At 48.9% G+C, this 20,248-nt stretch overlaps 1 protein-coding gene across 2 annotated transcripts in view; it reads left to right on the forward strand.

Annotated features, from left to right (window-relative positions):
- The window catches only part of ADD2 (adducin 2), a 422,666-nt gene that overhangs the window by 240,660 nt on the left and 161,758 nt on the right, over positions 1–20,248 (forward strand). The window lies entirely within an intron of this gene.

Here is a 20,248-nt window from a genome sequence, read left to right on the forward strand (position 1 = left end):
CACCAATATATTTGGTTTGTAAGGTTTGGCTACCATTGAAATGGAGGAGGCCTCAGTCTTGTTCAGGTCCTCAAACACTGTACCACTTAAAGATGATGCAGGTCGATAAATTTGTGGGTCTTTCCTATTGTTTGACTTTCTGAGCCCTCGAGGATAAAACCTCTTCTCCACCTCCTTTTTTATTTCTCTTGGCCCTTCCTGGTTCATGACGTTTCTCAGCCATACTCCTCATCTGGGAGCCGGAATCCTCATTCGGTTTTGGCCAAGACTGGCGAAGACTGGCTAGTGTATGATACCATATCCAAATAGTCAAAAAGGGTGCTTTAAAATTTGAAATATAATAAACCTAATATTGACCAGAAAGTAATTTTTATTCATTGACTAGGAGCAAGTGTCACACACAAGGACCGATCCTCACTCACCAACTTGTGTAACACTCACTCAGCTGCTGGAAGAATCTATTAGTCACACTGTGAGGAAGTTCCACTCTATGGGAGCCAGTGGGCTGCATGAAGTCAGTCTAACCACACCCCTCCCATCACCAGCCTGTTCTGACATCTTCCTCATAGGCTTTCATACTTTCTCTGGGCTTTCAGACAGCATCCTGACCCTCTGCAAGGCCCCCTTTTGGGACCTTTTGGGTTCTATCCGTCTCACTTCCCATGTATTTAGACTGTAACCTATTTCCCATTCACTCCCTCAGCAAATGATTTATACTGGAACTGAGTGAGCCCTCTAAAAGTCTCCCAACAGTGATACCAGTTATCCCTTGAGGCTTTCCCCTAGCAAGCCTAAACGCTGTTAGTGGTGGGAACAGCTTACTCCAGCCTGCCACTCTTTACCTTAATATCAGACACAACTGGGTTCTAGGTCTCCCTGTTAACTGCTCAGCGTGGCCCTTCAGTGTTCCACCTAGGGTTTTGATTTTGATAATGAATTAGAGAATGTGGACAACGTTTTTCCATGGTCAGTCACTCTCTAGGCAGAGTGCAAATGGAAAATATGGAAAGGTTAATAAAGTAGGGCGATCTGCAGTGACTTTGCCTTCAGGCCTCCTGTTTTTACTGACTTTGTTTTTGTTAGCCTTAGGACTCTGTGCACTTAACAAGTGCTAAAGTGCTTCTGCTCTCTCCTTAAAACATGGTAACATTGGCTTGTACCCAAATGGCATATTTAATTTACTTATGAGTCCCTAGTAAAGTGCATTAAATGTACCCAGTGCTTGTAAATTAAAGATACTAGTGGGCCTGCAGCACTGATTGGGTCACCCACTTAAGTAGCCCTTTAAACATGTATTGGGCCTACCATTGCTGAGCCAGTGTGTGCAGTTTAAACTGGAATTTCGATCTGGCGAAGTAAACCTTTTGCTAGGCCCAATCTTCCTTCTTAATCCATATAAGGGAAAAATTCTTAACTCTTTGTTTTCACTACTGCAGGACCTATCTCTTCCATAGGGATGGCCTTATTACATTTTATAAGTGTAATCTCCAAATTGGAAGAGTTAAGCAGTTCATTTTAGCGCTTTGATGCCTTGGTATAATGCTCTTTATAAATTCTACATTTACATTTTACATTTACATGTTTAGCGTCTCTGGAATCACAATTTACAATCCTAACATGGTGAAGTTGGATTTTAAATTGCAATTCTGGAAATGCCACTTTTAGAAAGTTACTAACAATGATAGGGTTAAGCCCAAAGGACCGGTGCCAGATGGGGCTATTCAAAATTCTAAATACAACACGAACACCTGGCTCCGTACTAGCCTACACTCCTACTATTTATGGAGTAACGGGCAGATTATTCTTTTATCTGTCCGAATAGAATGTTTATTAAGCAGTTTTTAAACTGATCTTAAACAATTTTTTCAAAAGACTGAAAAAGAAACACATATTTCTGAAATTGACACAGAAACCATCACATATAAATAACACAATTCACAGTCAAAAACAAATTGAACATACGTCAAAATAAGAATTATTTGCAACATGTTACAACAAACGACAACATCACTAAATGAATACAAACATGAAATAAATACAGGAAAAATGTAAAGCTTGCATGATACTTCCAGAAACCGGGAACCTAACCACGGCTGATATTGTCTCAGTTGAATTCCTGGCTCCTACATCAGGACAAATAAATGAAACCACCAAGGTGACCTGGTCATCCTCTGCTGCTGCAACCAGGTACTGGGGTCGCTGTGACCGTCAAAAACTGGGGGATATGGGTGTCATCTAATGTTGAACCAGCATACCCCCACGTCCTAGTAAAGCACAAGACGAACCAGGCACCCACCATTTCACATATGGGTACTAGCTCGATTTTGAGGAGTGCATTTTTTTTTCACAGCAAGTTTTTATTGACAACAGCCATAGGGGGCTAGGTGAAGCCAGGTTCCCCAACAATACAGTATACATACTTGATAATAAGATGTTGACTTTTTGATAATAAGAAAACAGTTGGGAAACAAAAGCAATAAAGCGAAAATCTCCATCATAATACTGTAGTGTCCGGCGTCTGATTTATAATTAAGTACATGCCCCATTGGGCCATCCTAATCGGATAACTAAGGGTTTGCCACCATGTACATCCCACAATACTTCCCTCCCATCAGGTGCTAGTCTATGGAGACACCTCTTTGAGTTTTTAGGGTGCTTCTGAGGGCATCCCCTACCATTAAATATCAGTTGCTCTAGCCTCATGCAGAAATCGAGGCCCCTTTTTCACACCCCAACTAGGGGCGTGGGGACATCTTTCCATGCTTTTGCAATGTCCCGCTTCGCCAATGTGAGACTCAGGAGCAATAAGAGTCATTTATAAATGTTGCCCCTGATGTCATCTGTGACATGGAGCAACGCTAGGCGTGGTGAGTGCGGGATGTCCCAGCCCAAGACCTGTGTGTTTGTCACTGCCAGACTGTATGGACAAGGGTTCTGTCTGCCGCCTGGCAGCGCAAGCAGAGCAAGGATTCAATTAGCCCAGTGCACCAAAGTTTGTAGCGTGTACAATAAACCCTGTGAAGGTATTTAAATTAAATATACCGCAACCGTGCCAAAATAGCAGCCCCATGTGGAGACTCCAGTGCCTCAGCCAAGTCCTCGTTGTCCAGGGGGCCAAGATCCTCCTGCCAGGCCTCACGCGTTTTACCAAATGTAGTGGGGCTATTTGTTGCCAATGTACGATATATCTTGGTGATTTTATGCTCTCCAAGCTCTCCCATAAATACTTTGGCTACATTGGGATTAAAGTTTAGCACACTACCCTGGTGTGGGAGGTATGAGGAAAAGGTGTGGCGGAACTGGGGGTATTTATAGAATTGCGAAATAGGCATTGCATATTCATGTTGTAGTTCCTCGAAGGACTTTAGTGTCCAACCATGGAGAACATCGCCCACCGTGGATATGCCTATGGCCTCCCAGCCAGCGAAACCAACCAGCCCTGTCACGGGGTGGCAGAAGACCATTGTGCTATAGGGGTGTTTCTTTTGTTAGTCTGCCCCACCATCCCATTTGTTGTAGGGATCGTTTCCAAACCCTGAATATCGTGGCAGTTGCTGGAGGCAGCATTCTCAGGGTCAGGCCCGCATACAGGATCATGTGCAATGACATAGTGCCCATCAGCAAGCGTTCGACTGCACAGACGGGATCACCCTTGTCTCCATACCACCATTCGTTAAGGATAAGGAGGTGTGAGGCTGCATAATATGCTTGGATATCTGGCGTTGCTATTCCGCCACAGTACGTGGACTGGAAACAAGTTCTCAGTGCCACCCGAGCCGAAGCTCCACCCAAGAGAAAGTGTGGAAGAGGACCGTTCAATTGCCTAAACCGGACTGGCGGTATCAGATATGGTTGATTTTGAAGCTGGTACAATAGACGGGCAGACAGAGCATCTTGAAGGTAGTGGATCTGCCAAACAGGGAGACTGGTAGATGTAACCAGGAGCGGGGCTGCTCCTTAATCAGCGCCCACAGCGGAGCCAGATTTCTTCCCCAAGACTCAGGTTGGGAGGAAGACCCCAAGATATTTAAATCTATCGTGTGTGATCGTCACCTCGCTTGCCCATTCAACAACATGCAGCCGGCCCAGCAAAGGCCACAGGTAGGATTTCCGGGAGTTTATATAGAGCCCGGATGTCTCACCAAAGATCTGCATGATCCTGAGAAGTCTGGGTCTAGATCGATCAGGTTGTGTCAGAAAAAAAAGACATTGTCTGCAGAGACTGTTATGCGGTTTGAAACTTCTCTAGACCTATCAAAGCCATGGACTTGCGTCAATCCGCACCCAAGCCACCAGGGGCTCCATGGACAGTGCGAAGAGAAATGGAGAGAAGGGGCAACCCTAACGAGTACCTCGCCCTATGGGGAGCGATTGTGATGTGGAGTCTGCAACGCGGATAGAGGCAGTAATTTGAGTATAGAGAAGCTGGATGTATTTGAGAAGGCGGGAGCCGAAATTTAACAGTCTCAGAAGTGCGAACAAATAAGTCCATGTAAGGGAGTCAAAAGCCCTGTCGATATCTGCCAACAAAAGTGCTGCCCGCTTGCCCAGGCGATCAACCGACACAGTGGCGTTGTGTACACGGTGAATGTTATGGCGCGTGGCATTCCCAGCATGAAACCCACTTGGTCCGGGCAGACTAGGGCCGGAATATGCTGTACTATACCATTAGCCATAGATTTGGCCAGGAGCTTTGCTTCCACATTGAGGAGTGATATTGGGCGGTATGAAGCATAATGCTCAGGGGGCCGACCAGGCTTTAGGAAAACCACTATTTCCGAATGGTGCCAGTCTTCCAGGAGACTTCCCCCATCAAAAGCAGTAGTGAGTGCAGCCAGATAGGGGGCCTTCAAGAAGGATTAATATTTTTTATAAAATTCACGGGGGAAGCCATTTGGGCCTGGCGCTTTACCCAGGCGCATCTTGGATAATGCCCTCTGAAGTTCCTCAGCAGTTATAGGGGCATCCAATTCCTCTGTCACTGAGTCTGCCAGGGCACGTGGAGGCATATCGTCTAGAAATGTATGAATCAGGTACAGCGAGATAGTACCCCTGGTTGCATATAGATCTTTAAAGTACCCGGCAAAGCTTGCTGCGATTTGTGAGGGGTCAGTGAGAATCTCCCCAGCAGGACCACGGATACTTGGGATAGACATGGGGGAAAGCTTCCTCTGGCAGAGGCGATGTAGTGGTGCACTAGATTTGTCCCCCCACTGGTATATCCTGCTGCGAGTAGCAAGCCATGCCGTTTTAGCTTCATCTATCAATTCACTGGCATAGAGCTGCTGTGAAGGTAGTAGTTGTCGACGTGCAGTGGATTTTGAGGAGTGCACGGAGAAAACCTCCAACACCTCCTAGCTCTCACACTCCTTCACAGCCCGTGAGTGTCACCAGTGGGCTGTTGCAAGACTACGATTGGAGCTGGATTCCAGGAGCCCTAAACGGACTGAAAAGCCAAGCATGATATGTCCTACAACAGCAGCATTGCCCGATTAGGCAGCCAAGCTTCAAATCTGCTCATTGAATGTCAACGGTTTGTTAGACGAACTAGCTGACAGTAAGACATTGAAATAATTCCTACAAGAACATGGGCTGAAAAGGTGCAATCCCAGGCTACAATAATTACACAGTCCCTGCCACAAAAGAAGCCAACTATGGCTGCCAAAGAAGCGGCATAGCAGTTCTAAAAGGTAAGCACACCATGAAACTGACGATATAGAGCAGTATGCAGATAGTCCTAATACTCTAAAACAGGACTCACAGAGACTCAACTTAGCGCTCATGAATATCTACATACCCTCAAAAATGTTATTTAAAAAGTTGCCTAAAGATCATCTAATGAATGAAATTTCAGACCTGCAAGATTGATCACACCCTTCTGAAATAATTCTTTCAGGGAGCTTTAACATGAACTTACTGGGGTCAACGCAAGACAAGGAGCTACTGAGAGCTCAAAATCCCCTCATTAAGCATGACCATAAAGGGCAGAGTGCTTATCAGAGAACTAGAATCCCATAACCTATGAGCAATAAACGGCTGTTTCCACAGTGACCACCCACTGTCATTCACTTACCACAATCATCCACTCATAAACTTGGTTTTCAGTTCCTCAATAAAGCCAAGGGACAAACATGACCACTTACCGCAAGAGCTATGTCTTGCCCTTTTCCTTGGATAGCCACAAACCAACAGTTGCAAGGCAGTATCCATACGGTAAACTACAAGAAACTTAAATGGTCTAAAAGTTCACTGACAGCCTTCCTGGACAACACTAGCAAAGCTCACATCAGGAGCAATTTTTAACAGATTTTGCCCACAAGCAGGCAGTCACAGGAGGAAGCTCCAGAAATGTGTACAGCGTCGCCCGACCGGTAGTCAATAGAAAAATAAAAGAGCTAAAACAGAGCCTTATCACAAAATCTCTAGCAACGGCACACTGAAAATAAAACTGGCAAAGTCCAAGCTTGCGTATAGAAAGCACTTGTGGAATCTAAAAAGAGATGCAATCGACAACTTATCTGCCAAACTTTTGTACACTCTCAACACCAATAGGCACAAAACATTTTGGAAGATGGTGACAACCTAAGTGGCATGTCTCAATCAGGAGACACAGTCAACATTTCAGAAGAAAACTGGTATCAATACCTTTCAAAACACTTCAGGCATTCAGACTCTGCACCATGCCTGGAGAAGTTCACAGAACATCAAGTGAAACCATCTCCCGACCTTGCTATCACTTCAACTGTACTCCTGGCTTCAAGCCCTCTGTCCATCCGGACAGCCTCAATCGAGCAGCATATCCTAAAATGCCAAAGAGAAGGAGCACCTGGCCCAAATGTGATTCCAACAGCTATCTTCAAAGAAGGAAAATGTTTTGGGCAAGGCACCTGGAGTTAGTATACGAGAGCCTAATTACTTCAATCACCACCCCACCTCATAGAAAGGCTCTATCTTCACCCCAATCTACAAAGGGGGGATTGATTCTGTCCCTGCAAACTATCGGCTTATAGAACTCTTGGGCGTTGAATCTAAATACTTTGCTGGCTTTCTCCTCAAAGAACTAGTGTCATGGGCAACTGAAAAGAGAATGATAGTGTTCAATCAAACTAGGCTCGCTAAAGAAGTTGTACAACAACAAATCTATTGGCCACATCCTTACTGTTTGACCAAAGCATGGCAACTAAGCAGCCCCTCTACCTCTCTTTTATAAATTACTTTTGATCGAAAGGAAAGCTGTGAAACAAGTTGGCCCATTAGAATATACCCAACCCACTGCTGAGAGCCTTACTTTTAATTAAACTAGGAGATGGCATCCGCTTACAGAGAAAGATGTCAACCCATCAAGGGCTACTGCAAAGGTGTATGTTAACCCTTACTCTTTTTAACCTCTTCGTAGTTGACCTGCCCATCAGCCTAGTGCAGGTTAATTCACATGCACCGAAGCTAGGCAACACTCTGCTTCTGTGTCTGATATATGCCGATGATTTAGTGTTACTTAGCTGGACCAAAATAGGCCTCCACAGGCTTCTGAAGGCTACAGCCTTATACTCCAATGCAAACGCAGTGGATATCAATTTAAAGAAGTCTAAAATAATGATTCAGGGAGAATCACCTTGGAGCCCTCACCAGTGGCACATGGGCAAGGATAAAGCAGAGGTGGTACAAAAATACAGGTACCTGGGTATGCTTATAGACAGACAGGGCTCCTTCAATCAACATCTGGAACTCATGCGCCGGATATCAATTGCTCTTACTGCAGATTTCAGGTGCATCAAAGCAGTCACAGCATCCTCCATATTCCTACCTCTTCTAAAAATAATTCAGGCCAAATTTGTTCCAACTATTGCCAATCGAAGGAAAGCCTTAAGGAGCACAGATGCCAGTCACCTCGACAATGCCATCACCAAACTCTTTGAGTCCGTTTTTTCCCTGCTAGTATACTCGTTTCCAGCCAAGCTGCATCTCGAATTCAGCCTAGTCAAGCAATCTATAGCAAGGCAGGGAACCTTCATCAAACTCTGCTATCAGCTAATGGAAGCCAGCAGTGGACCCTGAACCATCATCTCTGGGTAGAAATCAGCAGTAGAGGTCACGCCCTGGCCAGAGATTACCTCACCAGCTCCTTGGCAACACTAGGATTAACAGAACAATGGGAGATCCTTTCCAGCTACTTGTTCGCTGTTGACAGATAAATAGGCATTTGCACTAAGTTGGCAGGATTGTCTCACAATGGTGTCCTGTACCAAGCAAACACCTCAACAAAACATACTTGGGCATTGCCATTAAAGCCCTGACCAAAACATTGTTCCTGAGGTATCGTTTGGGCTGGCACCATCATTTCCACCTCTACCACCATGAAAGCGAGCCAGCACTATGGAGCTCTAACGATTTTGTGGATACGTTCCTGAGACTATGGTCCAGAAGATCTATACATGTGAAGCAAACATAAAAGATCGAAAAACTATGGAAAGACCAGCATGGAACCAATGAGGGATACATCGCTGCGGGCCCGCAGTACTAGCTCATTTAACTTGACAGACAAACAGCAAACTGCAGGCTCACAAAGTACCTGATTAGACTTGACCAGAAAATCAACCGTTTACTTGACTCTATAACCCTTGCGGCTACTCAAGCCCCCTGAACAAGCTTTTCACATGTAGTTCGTGCTGCACCGTCATGTTAACGTAAACAGGCAGTCCTGGAATGCAGTTGTATTTTATCTTATTGGCAAACCTGTTGCACTAGGCATTTTAAACTTGCAACATTTTGCACCATGTTTTATTCATTGTCATTAACCAAAGTGCCTCCTTGTAAGTTTATAATTAATGGTTTTATGTATGCACTTAGTGAAATGGTTTTAATGAACTGCACACTTAATAAAATTAAACTTGAAATCTGAAACTTAAATTCGGTGTCTGACCTAAGCTCCATCACAGGCGTCCTAAAGTTTTGACTTTGATCCGGTCCAACGTGACCAGATATCTGCGGTTGGAATGTTATGCTTTTATGTGCTATATTGCAGTTTATTACTTACAAATTAATAACTCTGATTCTACCGATTGGAATATTGTCATTTTGGTCTTGTTTTATTTATTAAATTGAGCTCTATTTTCCTAACCTGGTGTGGGATCTTTCTGTGTGGTGTTTTCACTGTTTTACTGTTTGAGGTGCTGCACAAATAATTTGCACATTGTGTCTAAATTAAGCCTGAGTGCTCTGTGCCAAGCTACCCAAGGGTTGACCATAGGTTAGTGTTGGAAATGGGATCCCCGGCTGGCCAGGGCTTTCGCCAAAGTCAGTCAGAGACCACCACTCCCAAGTCAGGGCAAGGGAGTTACACGCCAAGATAACCCCTACTCACCCTCTAGGTAACATGGCGCGAGCAGCAAGGCTAAACTTGGAGGCGATGTAGGCTAAGTATTTGCGCATGCACCCCAGCAACAACAACCAAAGGCCCACCACAAAGGAAACTCCACACAAGGTTATATAAAAATAGCCTTTGTATTACACCAAAACACATTAGATAAAACACACACTTTACAATGTGCCAGAGGCACGGGCAGAATTTACAAGGGGATATTTACAAGACAGGGCCACCTGGACCACTGTCAGGAATCAGAAGTAGCACTTTCAGAAATAGCACTTAGTACATAGAATATAAATTTACTTTAGCACAAAATAGCACACAACCAGTAACTACTGGTAACAGGACCTCACTAGCACCACCTGCACTAGGGAGACAACAACCACCTATGTATCACAATACCTGTAGGGGTGTAAGAACATACACATGATGCAATGCATGACATTCATTCAGAGGTGTAAAGGCACATGACGCATAAACAATACATTCAGAGGTGCATAGAAAGTACAATTGCGCAAAGCTTAGATCAGTCACCACCTGTGACAGTCCCTGTGTCCCAATGTCAGGGGCCTAAACGTAGCAGTTGCCCACAAAGTGCTGGGCAACTGGTTCAGGGAAAGTTAGGGCAAAGTTGGAGCCTCTCTGGGCTCAAGAACCACCACTGTGGCACTGCGGAGCCTCACTGGACTCTCAGAACAAATGGGCAATGAGCCTCTCTGGGCTCACAAAGCAATCTGCCACCTCGAGCCTCGCAGGGCTCAAAACCAAAAAGGTGCAGCCTCACTGGGCTGTTGAGGACCCTCACGGGGGAATGGCACCCTCAGAGCCTCTCTGGCTCAAAGAACAAATGGCCCCCAGGAGCCTCTCTGGGCTCCTTCACAATTAGCGCCTGGAGCCTCGTGGCGCCAACAAACAAATGCCACCTTGGACCCCTCTCTGGGCTCCAACAACACAGGTGCAGCCTCGCTGGGCTGTGGGGGCCCCTCACGGGGGACCCTCGAGCAAGTGGGGCGCTTCTGGGGTGAGTCCCCCCCTCTGGGGGACTCGTGACGCAAGGTACGCCCTGGTGGAGCGGCCCGCTGTCAAGTGGGGCCGCTCGAGTAGAGGCAGGGGGGGGGGAGAGGGTGCGCGACCTCGCGCCTCTCTCCCTGGCCGGCTTTCACTCACCGGCTGCTGGGCTCCTCACTCCCGGGCGGCGGCTCCTGCACGAGAGCTCCCGCTCCTCGGGGGCTCTCTCCACACTTCTCCTCCGGGGCCTCGAAGGTCCAGGACTCTTCCTGGGCGGCGGGGCTCCTCTTCTCTCGTCCCGGGGCTCTCCTCTCCACTCGGGGAGCCTCGGGAACCCGGCCGGCAGCTTCTCTGCTGCGGGGGGGCGGGACTTCCGGGTTGCCTGTCTCGGGCCGCGCTGCGATTGGTCAGCCAGCCCAGTGCTTCCGGGTCGCCGCGGGCAGCGCGGCGGCTCGCTTTTTAGGCAGGCAGGCGGCTTCCCAGGATCCGAGGAGTGGGCTCCCTCGTGAATCCAATAAATCACGGGCACAACAAAGCGGCAAGGAGCGGGGTGGCACCCGCGCCGCCAAAGCAAATATAAAGCGAGGTAGGCACTCGCTAGGCACCGCAATTTCGGGCTGATGCCGGGTGGGCACCGGCTGGCTCTCAAAGCGCTAGCAGCGCTAGCCTCTAAGCAAAGGCGTTCCCAAGCGCCACCGGGCCAAATAAAGCGCTCTCAAGCGCTAAGCAAGGGATTCCAGCGCTCCCCAGCGCTGAAGGGCAGAGAGCAGCGCTCTCAGGGCTGTAGGCACAGCACAAGCTCCAGCAGGGGCTGTAGGCAGGCAGGGGGGCAAGGCTGGGCCAGAGCCAGCACACTGGGTCTCCAGGCAGGGAGACACCCCAAGTGGCGGTCCTCCTGGCCCCAGCAGCAGCAACAGCCCCCTCTGGCAGGATCCAACAGCAGAACAACTTCAGTGGGGACACAGCCCCATTTTTATACAGTGCATTCCTTTGTTCAAGGGTGCAGAGTGGGGGCGGAACCAGTCGCAGCTGGTTCTTGAGTACTCTGTTTACCTCAACCACCCTCTCTATTCACTGGCAGGGCTTGGGTCATTAGACACACCACAGGGGGGCGGAGCCAGCATTGTGTGGGGAAAACCCAGCCCATCCAGGACACAGGTACACTCCTCCCACACATTACTCATGCAGATCTCCCACTCACCACCGGGCAGACCCATCCAGACTTCCTGGAGCCTGGCATGCCAGCCAGCTCCAGCCAATCACACGCCAGCACCCTCACAGCACACGTACAGCCATGTCTAGAAATGGCGCTTCGCTACTAGACACATACATGCTGCATACACCATCTCGCAGCATTCACTCTCACGAGTTCACACATACCAGACTCAAGCCTGTACACCCCACGCATCAGGAACTACCAGGGACACATACATTCCCCATGCATTCCTATGGGCGGGCAGGCCTAGCTCAGCACATGCACTCAGAGTGCGCCCGCACTTTCCACTGGGACACAGTGAAAGTGCGCAGAATCCAAAAATCACCATCTCCAGGTCACCATTTCAAGCAAAAAGTCTCGGGGTGAACCTGCCCTAAGGGCCAAAGTCCAACATAACCCCCTTCCAGCCAAAACGCAGGGGAGACCAATCACCACCGTGATGGACTTCCCTGCTTGGGGCGATAGAACACGGACGCAGGCCCGCAACTGCAGGGACACCCTCCTGTTCTACGCCACGGTGAACCCATGGGATTCCCTCTAAACACACTGTCTGGACCAACTGGGCTACCCCACTGGTACTCCCAAGTTGTCCGCGGCCAGGACCAGGCCCTGGGCCACCCAGGTGCCACTGGTCCATGCCAATTCGCAGAGCGGGGGGTAGTAACCCCTGGCAAATAGGAGCCATTCTCCACTCTTCCTGTCTGCAAGACAGGACTAGACTGCCACTGGTACTCCAGCCTAGGGCCTACAACCTCAGGCGGACCAGGAGTCTCAGGGAAGGCTCTCCTCCCCCTACCTCTTCTCCTAGGGTTCCTCCTCCCTCTGCGAGGGGTACCCCTAGAACGCCATTCCAACCCAGGGCTTATCCACTCAGGTTGCACCGGGGTCAGAGGTGGGCTCTCCCACCCTCTGCACCCCCTTCCAGAGGACTGCCCTCTCCCACCTGGAGAAGTTCCTCTGGAAGAATAACCGGTCAGGACACTGGTTACAGTCGTCCTACCCTTCAGGTCAGGCTGACCCTGAACCTGGCCTTCCAACCTCTGGTCTAAAACCTTCGGTGGAACAATTGCCTGGCACTCCAGGACTTCTGGGGACTTACACTCCATCCCCCTGAGGCTAACAAATGTCACATCTGTTGTGTGACTGTCTGTCTGGCGCAGATCTCCCGCCCTCTGTCCACCTGACAGTGCGTGACGATCCCCCAGACCAGAAGTGTTGTTACCATGGTCACTACACGGGAACCTAGCCCAACTGGGTAGTCCCTGACCCACTGGTCCTTCCACTGGGGAACTCCCCCAATCACTCCTCACTCTGGACTCCTGTACCCTCCCTACCGGAGCGGTACTGCCAGACTCTAGAACCACAGGAGCTCTGGTTACAGACACTCCAGGTCCTCTACTCACTAGGAGATCCTCCTCAAGTGGACTAACAGGACAGCCTAGGTCCCCAACCTGGTGTTCCCTACAGAAACCATCCAAGTCCTGAGGCAGGGCTTCGGGCGTCTGGGGAACCTTGGTCTCCCCCTCACTCCTGCTCCACTGAGCCAGGCAGTGAGCCCCTACACCCTCCTCGCTATCCTGGGACCTAGCTGGGCTACACTGAGCCTCTTCCACCACGCTGGGCTGGAAGATACCTGAACCACTTCTTTTGGACTCACTCCCTAATGACTCTAGAGAACCTCTGGCCCTTTCCCAGCGGTCTGCTTCCCTTGCCAGTAACTCTGGATCAGTAAATCCAAATGGCAACAGGTGTTGGCGCAACTCTGGCGAACAACCACTGAGCACCTGCTCTTTGACAATAAGATCAAACAAGACTTCAAAATCAGAGTCAGTGTGAACCTCTACCCAAGCCCACAGTGTATTACAACATTCATCCTCAAAATCTACCCAAGACTGGTGAGACAGTTTCCTACTGTCCCTGAACTTCACCCTTAACTCCTCCTCTGGGGAAACAGGAACCATACTCTGGGAACTGGGACTTTCTAGACTGAGATTTAAATAGCTGCCACCACTGGACCCAACCCTCCCTGGGGGATCCAGAAACTCAACACTGCACGCAGGGGATAGTCTACCCTCCAGAGCTACTTCGCCTCTGGTGGAGGCCCTCTCAGCCTCCTCTATCCTTTCCTGCGCTAAGACCCTCTCGGTCTCTAGCTGTTGCTTCTTAACCTCCAGCTGTTGCTTTCTAATGCCCAGCTGTGCCATAGCCTGGGCATGCTCCAACCTGAGCCTCTCTAAAGCCAGCTGGTGCTCCCTTTCTCTCCTCCTATCTTCCAGCTCCTCTGGGGACAGGGAAAGGGATGAGGCGCTGCCTCCTAAACTGGACCCAGCAAGGGACTCCCTATCTATGGGGTCCTCACTCTCTGCTGGCGTCCCTGTGCTGTCATCTTCTTCCTCCTCCTCAGACTCTTCAGGGCTCCCCTCTGACCCACCACCCTCATGGTGTGAGACCAGGGCCCTCTCCTCACTGTGCTCACGCTCCCAGTCCTCCTTCTGCCATTGGATTAGGTTACCCCTAAGTTGGGACTGGGTGTCTGACTCATTCACTGCAATGTCTCTCTCCTCGCAAAACTCTCTCAGTTCATGCAAAAACAGACCCCAGACATTAAAAGCAGACTTCATCTTGGCAAGATGCTTACAGACACGTGCAACACAGGGGACTGAACAATCTGAAGTAAGAGTACACAATTCCAAAACTTCAACAATCTCCTTATCAAAGAGAACTCATACTCATGCGTCCAGGAAAACACACCATTCATCCACACACACCCTCCCCTCGGATCGGTAAGGCAGTTTCTACCACCCCTGACTTCTCAACCTGACCAAAAGCGACACAGGTACCAAACTCTGGAAGCAGGGCGGGGGACAAATGTACTGAACACAATCAAATGACACTCTTCAGGAGAAGAAAATAATGAAACTTCCAAAACAATACAATCCCCAAAAATGTGGTCATCTAAATGCAGAGTTTTGTGGTGCAGCCAGCCGCTACTAAGGTACAACGCAAACACAAATCCTTATCCCACCGCTTGCCGCCAATGTTGGAAATGGGATCCCCGGCTGGCCAGGGCTTTCGCCAAAGTCAGTCAGAGACCACCACTCCCAAGTTAGGGCAAGGGAGTTACACGCCAAGATAACCCCTACTCACCCTCTAGGTAACGTGGCGCGAGCAGCAAGGCTAAACTTGGAGGCGATATAGGCTAAGTATTTGCGCATGCACCCCAGCAACAACAACCAAAGGCCCACCACAAAGGAAACTCCACACAAGGTTATATAAAAATAGCCTTTGTATTACACCAAAACACATTAGATAAAACACACACTTTACAATGTGCCAGAGGCACGGGCAGAATTTACAAGGGGATATTTACAAGACAGGGCCACCTGGACCACTGTCAGGAATCAGAAGTAGCACTTTCAGAAATAGCACTTAGTACATAGAATATAAATTTACTTTAGCACAAAATAGCACACAACCAGTAACTACTGGTAACAGGACCTCACTAGCACCACCTGCACTAGGGAGACAACAACCACCTATGTATCACAATACCTGTAGGGGTGTAAGAACATACACATGATGCAATGCATGACATTCATTCAGAGGTGTAAAGGCACATGACGCATAAACAATACATTCAGAGGTGCATAGAAAGTACAATTGCGCAAAACTTAGATCAGTCACCACCTGTGACAGTCCCTGTGTCCCAATGTCAGGGGCCTAAACGTAGCAGTTGCCCACAAAGTGCTGGGCAACTGGTTCAGGGAAAGTTAGGGCAAAGTTGGAGCCTCTCTGGGCTCAAGAACCACCACTGTGGCACTGCGGAGCCTCACTGGACTCTCAGAACAAATGGGCAATGAGCCTCTCTGGGCTCACAAAGCAATCTGCCACCTCGAGCCTCGCAGGGCTCAAAACCAAAAAGGTGCAGCCTCACTGGGCTGTTGGGGACCCTCACGGGGGAATGGCACCCTCAGAGCCTCTCTGGCTCAAAGAACAAATGGCCCCCAGGAGCCTCTCTGGGCTCCTTCACAATTAGCGCCTGGAGCCTCGTGGCGCCAACAAACAAATGCCACCTTGGACCCCTCTCTGGGCTCCAACAACACAGGTGCAGCCTCGCTGGGCTGTGGGGGCCCCTCACGGGGGACCCTCGAGCAAGTGGGGCGCTTCTGGGGTGAGTCCCCCCCTCTGGGGGACTCGTGACGCAAGGTACGCCCTGGTGGAGCGGCCCGCTGTCAAGTGGGGCCGCTCGAGTAGAGGCAGGGGGGGGGAGAGGGTGCGCGACCTCGCGCCTCTCTCCCTGGCCGGCTTTCACTCACCGGCTGCTGGGCTCCTCACTCCCGGGCGGCGGCTCCTGCACGAGAGCTCCCGCTCCTCGGGGGCTCTCTCCACACTTCTCCTCCGGGGCCTCGAAGGTCCAGGACTCTTCCTGGGCGGCGGGGCTCCTCTTCTCTCGTCCCGGGGCTCTCCTCTCCACTCGGGGACCCTCGGGAACCCGGCCGGCAGCTTCTCTGCTGCGGGGGGGGGCGGGACTTCCGGGTTGCCTGTCTCGGGCCGCGCTGCGATTGGTCAGCCGGCCCAGTGCTTCCGGGTCGCCGCGGGCAGCGCGGCGGCTCGCTTTTTAGGCAGGCAGGCGGCTTCCCAGGATCCGAGGAGTGGGCTCCCTCGTGAATCCAATAAATCACGGGCACAACAAAGCGGCAAGGAGCGGGGTGGCACCCGCGCCGCCAAAGCAAATATAAAGTGAGGTAGGCACTCGCTAGGCACCGCAATTTCGGGCTGATGCCGGGTGGGCACCGGCTGGCTCTCAAAGCGCTAGCAGCGCTAGCCTCTAAGCAAAGGCGCTCCCAAGCGCCACCGGGCCAAATAAAGCGCTCTCAAGCGCTAAGCAAGGGATTCCAGCGCTCCCCAGCGCTGAAGGGCAGAGAGCAGCGCTCTCAGGGCTGTAGGCACAGCACAAGCTCCAGCAGGGGCTGTAGGCAGGCAGGGGGGCAAGGCTGGGCCAGAGCCAGCACACTGGGTCTCCAGGCAGGGAGACACCCCAAGTGGCGGTCCTCCTGGCCCCAGCAGCAGCAACAGCCCCCTCTGGCAGGATCCAACACCAGAACAACTTCAGTGGGGACACAGCCCCATTTTTATACAGTGCATTCCTTTGTTCAAGGGTGCAGAGTGGGGGCGGAACCAGTCGCAGCTGGTTCTTGAGTACTCTGTTTACCTCAACCACCCTCTCTATTCACTGGCAGGGCTTGGGTCATTAGACACACCACAGGGGGGCGGAGCCAGCATTGTGTGGGGAAAACCCAGCCCATCCAGGACACAGGTACACTCCTCCCACACATTACTCATGCAGATCTCCCACTCACCACCGGGCAGACTCATCCAGATTCCTGGAGCCTGGCATGCCAGCCAGCTCCAGCCAATCACACGCCAGCACCCTCACAGCACACGTACAGCCATGTCTAGAAATGGCGCTTCGCTACTAGACACATACATGCTGCATACACCATCTCGCAGCATTCACTCTCACGAGTTCACACATACCAGACTCAAGCCTGTACACCCCACGCATCAGGAACTACCAGGGACACATACATTCCCCATGCATTCCTATGGGCGGGCAGGCCTAGCTCAGCACATGCACTCAGAGTGCGCCCGCACTTTCCACTGGGACACAGTGAAAGTGCGCAGAATCCAAAAATCACCATCTCCAGGTCACCATTTCAAGCAAAAAGTCTCGGGGTGAACCTGCCCTAAGGGCCAAAGTCCAACAGTTAGTGTGGGGTTTGCTTGCGCCTTACCCTGACTAGGAATGTGGTTGCTGCTTGATCAGGGTTTGCTCCCCAGTCAACCAGAAGACCCTATTTCTGGCAGGAACCATTTAGCCTAATTTTGCTCATAGCCTACTACCCTCTTCTTTGTAATATGGATGGCATTGTTGTTGATTCTAATCCTATATCCATCCCCTTCAAATTACCCTTATTGTAACTTTACTTTCAAGTCAGAATGTGTTCGGGTTGTAGAGCTGGCTAAATATGACCATGTGTATGATCTGCAGGACTACGCTTCACTCCCTCATCAATGAGTTATCTGGCATCCTGGCAGTAGGCTACTGCATTGAATGCCTGTAAAGGGGTAACTAACCCTCGAGAAAGGATGAAGTTAATTTTTCAAAGTTTCATTCATATGTCTGTATCATGCTAAGTTATATCTCCATGGGATGATAGCAGACCTCCAAAGGTTTTACTTATGATACCGTACCAAAATACTGATATGACAGAGGTAAATTGATAGGACTCGGCACACCTCCTAATGCCTGGTGACTACTATGCTAAAGGCAATATCATGCCCAATACAACAAGCTTAGCTAAGGTGAGTCTTTAGTTCCATAGCTTCTATTACCAGATTTATTGCACTGCCAATGCCTGGGGCCCACCCCTCTCTGACCCACCGTAACGGGTGCACACTGTCCTTATCCCTGTATATTTAGCCTGACATTGCTGAAAAAAACTTGATATTACCAGTGAGGGTTCCAGATGGATTGGTGTGGTAGTCTTGCCAATAGGAGGAAGATATGACATGGAGACCTGGATTCCAGTATATACTGTACATGCATCTGGGTGCCAACCTTAAATGACTTTAGAGGCCTTACTCCGTATTGAATTGCATAGTGGTGTTGGTAGTAATGTGTGTGTGTTTTGCATGTGTGAGAAGATGATCTTGTTTGTGATTCATAGTGCTTTACAGTATATTTGATACCAAATCTGAGTCTATAGTAGATAACAATGCATTTAAAGAGTTCCTTCTAACATCAAGGACTGATGCCCCTAGAATTACGCTAAGCATAATTGCTTCTGTTGTTCATGACTGCACCACACATTCTAATTTTGCCACATTTTCCATATGGTGTTGTCCCAATTGATGTGTACTTGTCAGCATTCTTATTGACCATCTCTCCTTTGTGAGCTTTGCTCCTCCTGAAGGAACTAAGTTTGAACATATATACCTATGGATATTTGTTCTGTGTTGTAGCCAGAAAGCCTTGGAAAGTGGTATATTTTGTTTTATGGAGGCCATCCATTTGGCATACAAGAAAACATTCAATTCCCTTTAGCGATATAAGGGATACATTTCCTCTTCTGTACGTTTTAAGGATATCACTAATACATGAGTAGTTCTAGGTTCTACGATCATATAGAGGAATGAAGTCGAAATTCCTCCACTTCCAGGTTTGTAGAATAAATGACATGCACATTATTAAAATAACCACACCAAGCTTGTAATGTCTTGGAAATACATATTTTGGGCAGGTTAGAGGCAGTCATTTGAAAACCGGTTGCAGTTCAGAATGTTTAGCAACATGAAGATAAATTCTTTATTTCCTGAACTTAACAGTGTAATAATTAAGCACTGTAATTCATATTTATCACTTCCAAAGCATGCTTTGCTTTGCAAAGGAACAAGGTGATCCAATCTATTAAACTCCTAGTCAAATCACCCAGTTAAAAATGGAGGACTTCATCTTTTATGGAGCTGAGATCTAGGATCTCAGCGTAGATATATCATCCCTCTGTTGGGTTCCATAACGTGTTTGGAAAATAACAGCGGGCATATGCTAATCTGCAACAACAGCTCCAATAAAGGCAGACCTTGACTTTGTTTTCCTTAAGGTGAAGATCATCATGGCAAATGCCTACCATGAAATTAGGAGATAGGATAGTATAGTCAGACCAGCTACCTATCACAGACCATGGAAGGAGACAGACAAACCTAATACGAGAATTGTCTATGTGACCATACTACTATAAAAGAAGCTTGACACCTTAAGCCTCTGTGAAATTTGAAAACCTCTTCATAGCAATCGCGGTGGCAAATTAAAAACCAGGACCCTACAAAACTGACGCTTAAAAAACAGAAAGATGATCAACTCACACAAGGCATCATTATCAATCACACAAAAACATCATCTGCCCAATAAATATATTTAAATATGAAACTGTGAACCCTGCACATCATGATAGAAACAGCATCACATTAAACAAGGTTGATATTTCTGACAAGCAGCAGCATTGTACCCATGGAAAGAGGTTAGCAACACAGTTTCAAGCACAGTAAGACGTGCCCATGCTGTGACTCTCTCAGTGAGTCACTCCCCCATACCTGGATGATATGCAAAGCACACACACAGATCAGAAGAACAACCTGGGAGATATAGGAATCTGACTGAGGCGGTTACTAATCCAGTGATGAAACCTCTACCAGGCGAGCCGCTAGAAGAGCGACAATTTCCCCAAGTCCCTGAGGTCACTTGTATCAGGCGCAGGCAATAGCAAGAGAAAGGAGGGAAGGAGTAGAGAGACTGACGATAAAAAAGAAGAGAGAGAGGAGAGAAACTGAGAGTGACTGGATGGATTTGAGAGATTGTGGGAGGAGATGAAGGGAGTGGGACTGGTTTGAGCATTTTTGCATAGTTCCCTAGTCCGGCCCTGTATTGGAATATTCTGTTTCTAACAAAACTTTAACTCTACTACTTAAACTCAGTCCCTAGCCTAGGTTCCAGTCTCTTCCTAGGAGCCATAAAGAAGGACTCTTTCTACCATACTAGCTGAAAAAAACAAGCACCTCTGTAGCCAATCCCACCTTCACCCAAGAATGTGACGCAAAAG

Source organism: Lissotriton helveticus, chromosome 11 (assembly GCF_964261635.1).
Source record: "Lissotriton helveticus chromosome 11, aLisHel1.1, whole genome shotgun sequence".
Taxonomy (NCBI): domain Eukaryota; kingdom Metazoa; phylum Chordata; class Amphibia; order Caudata; family Salamandridae; genus Lissotriton; species Lissotriton helveticus.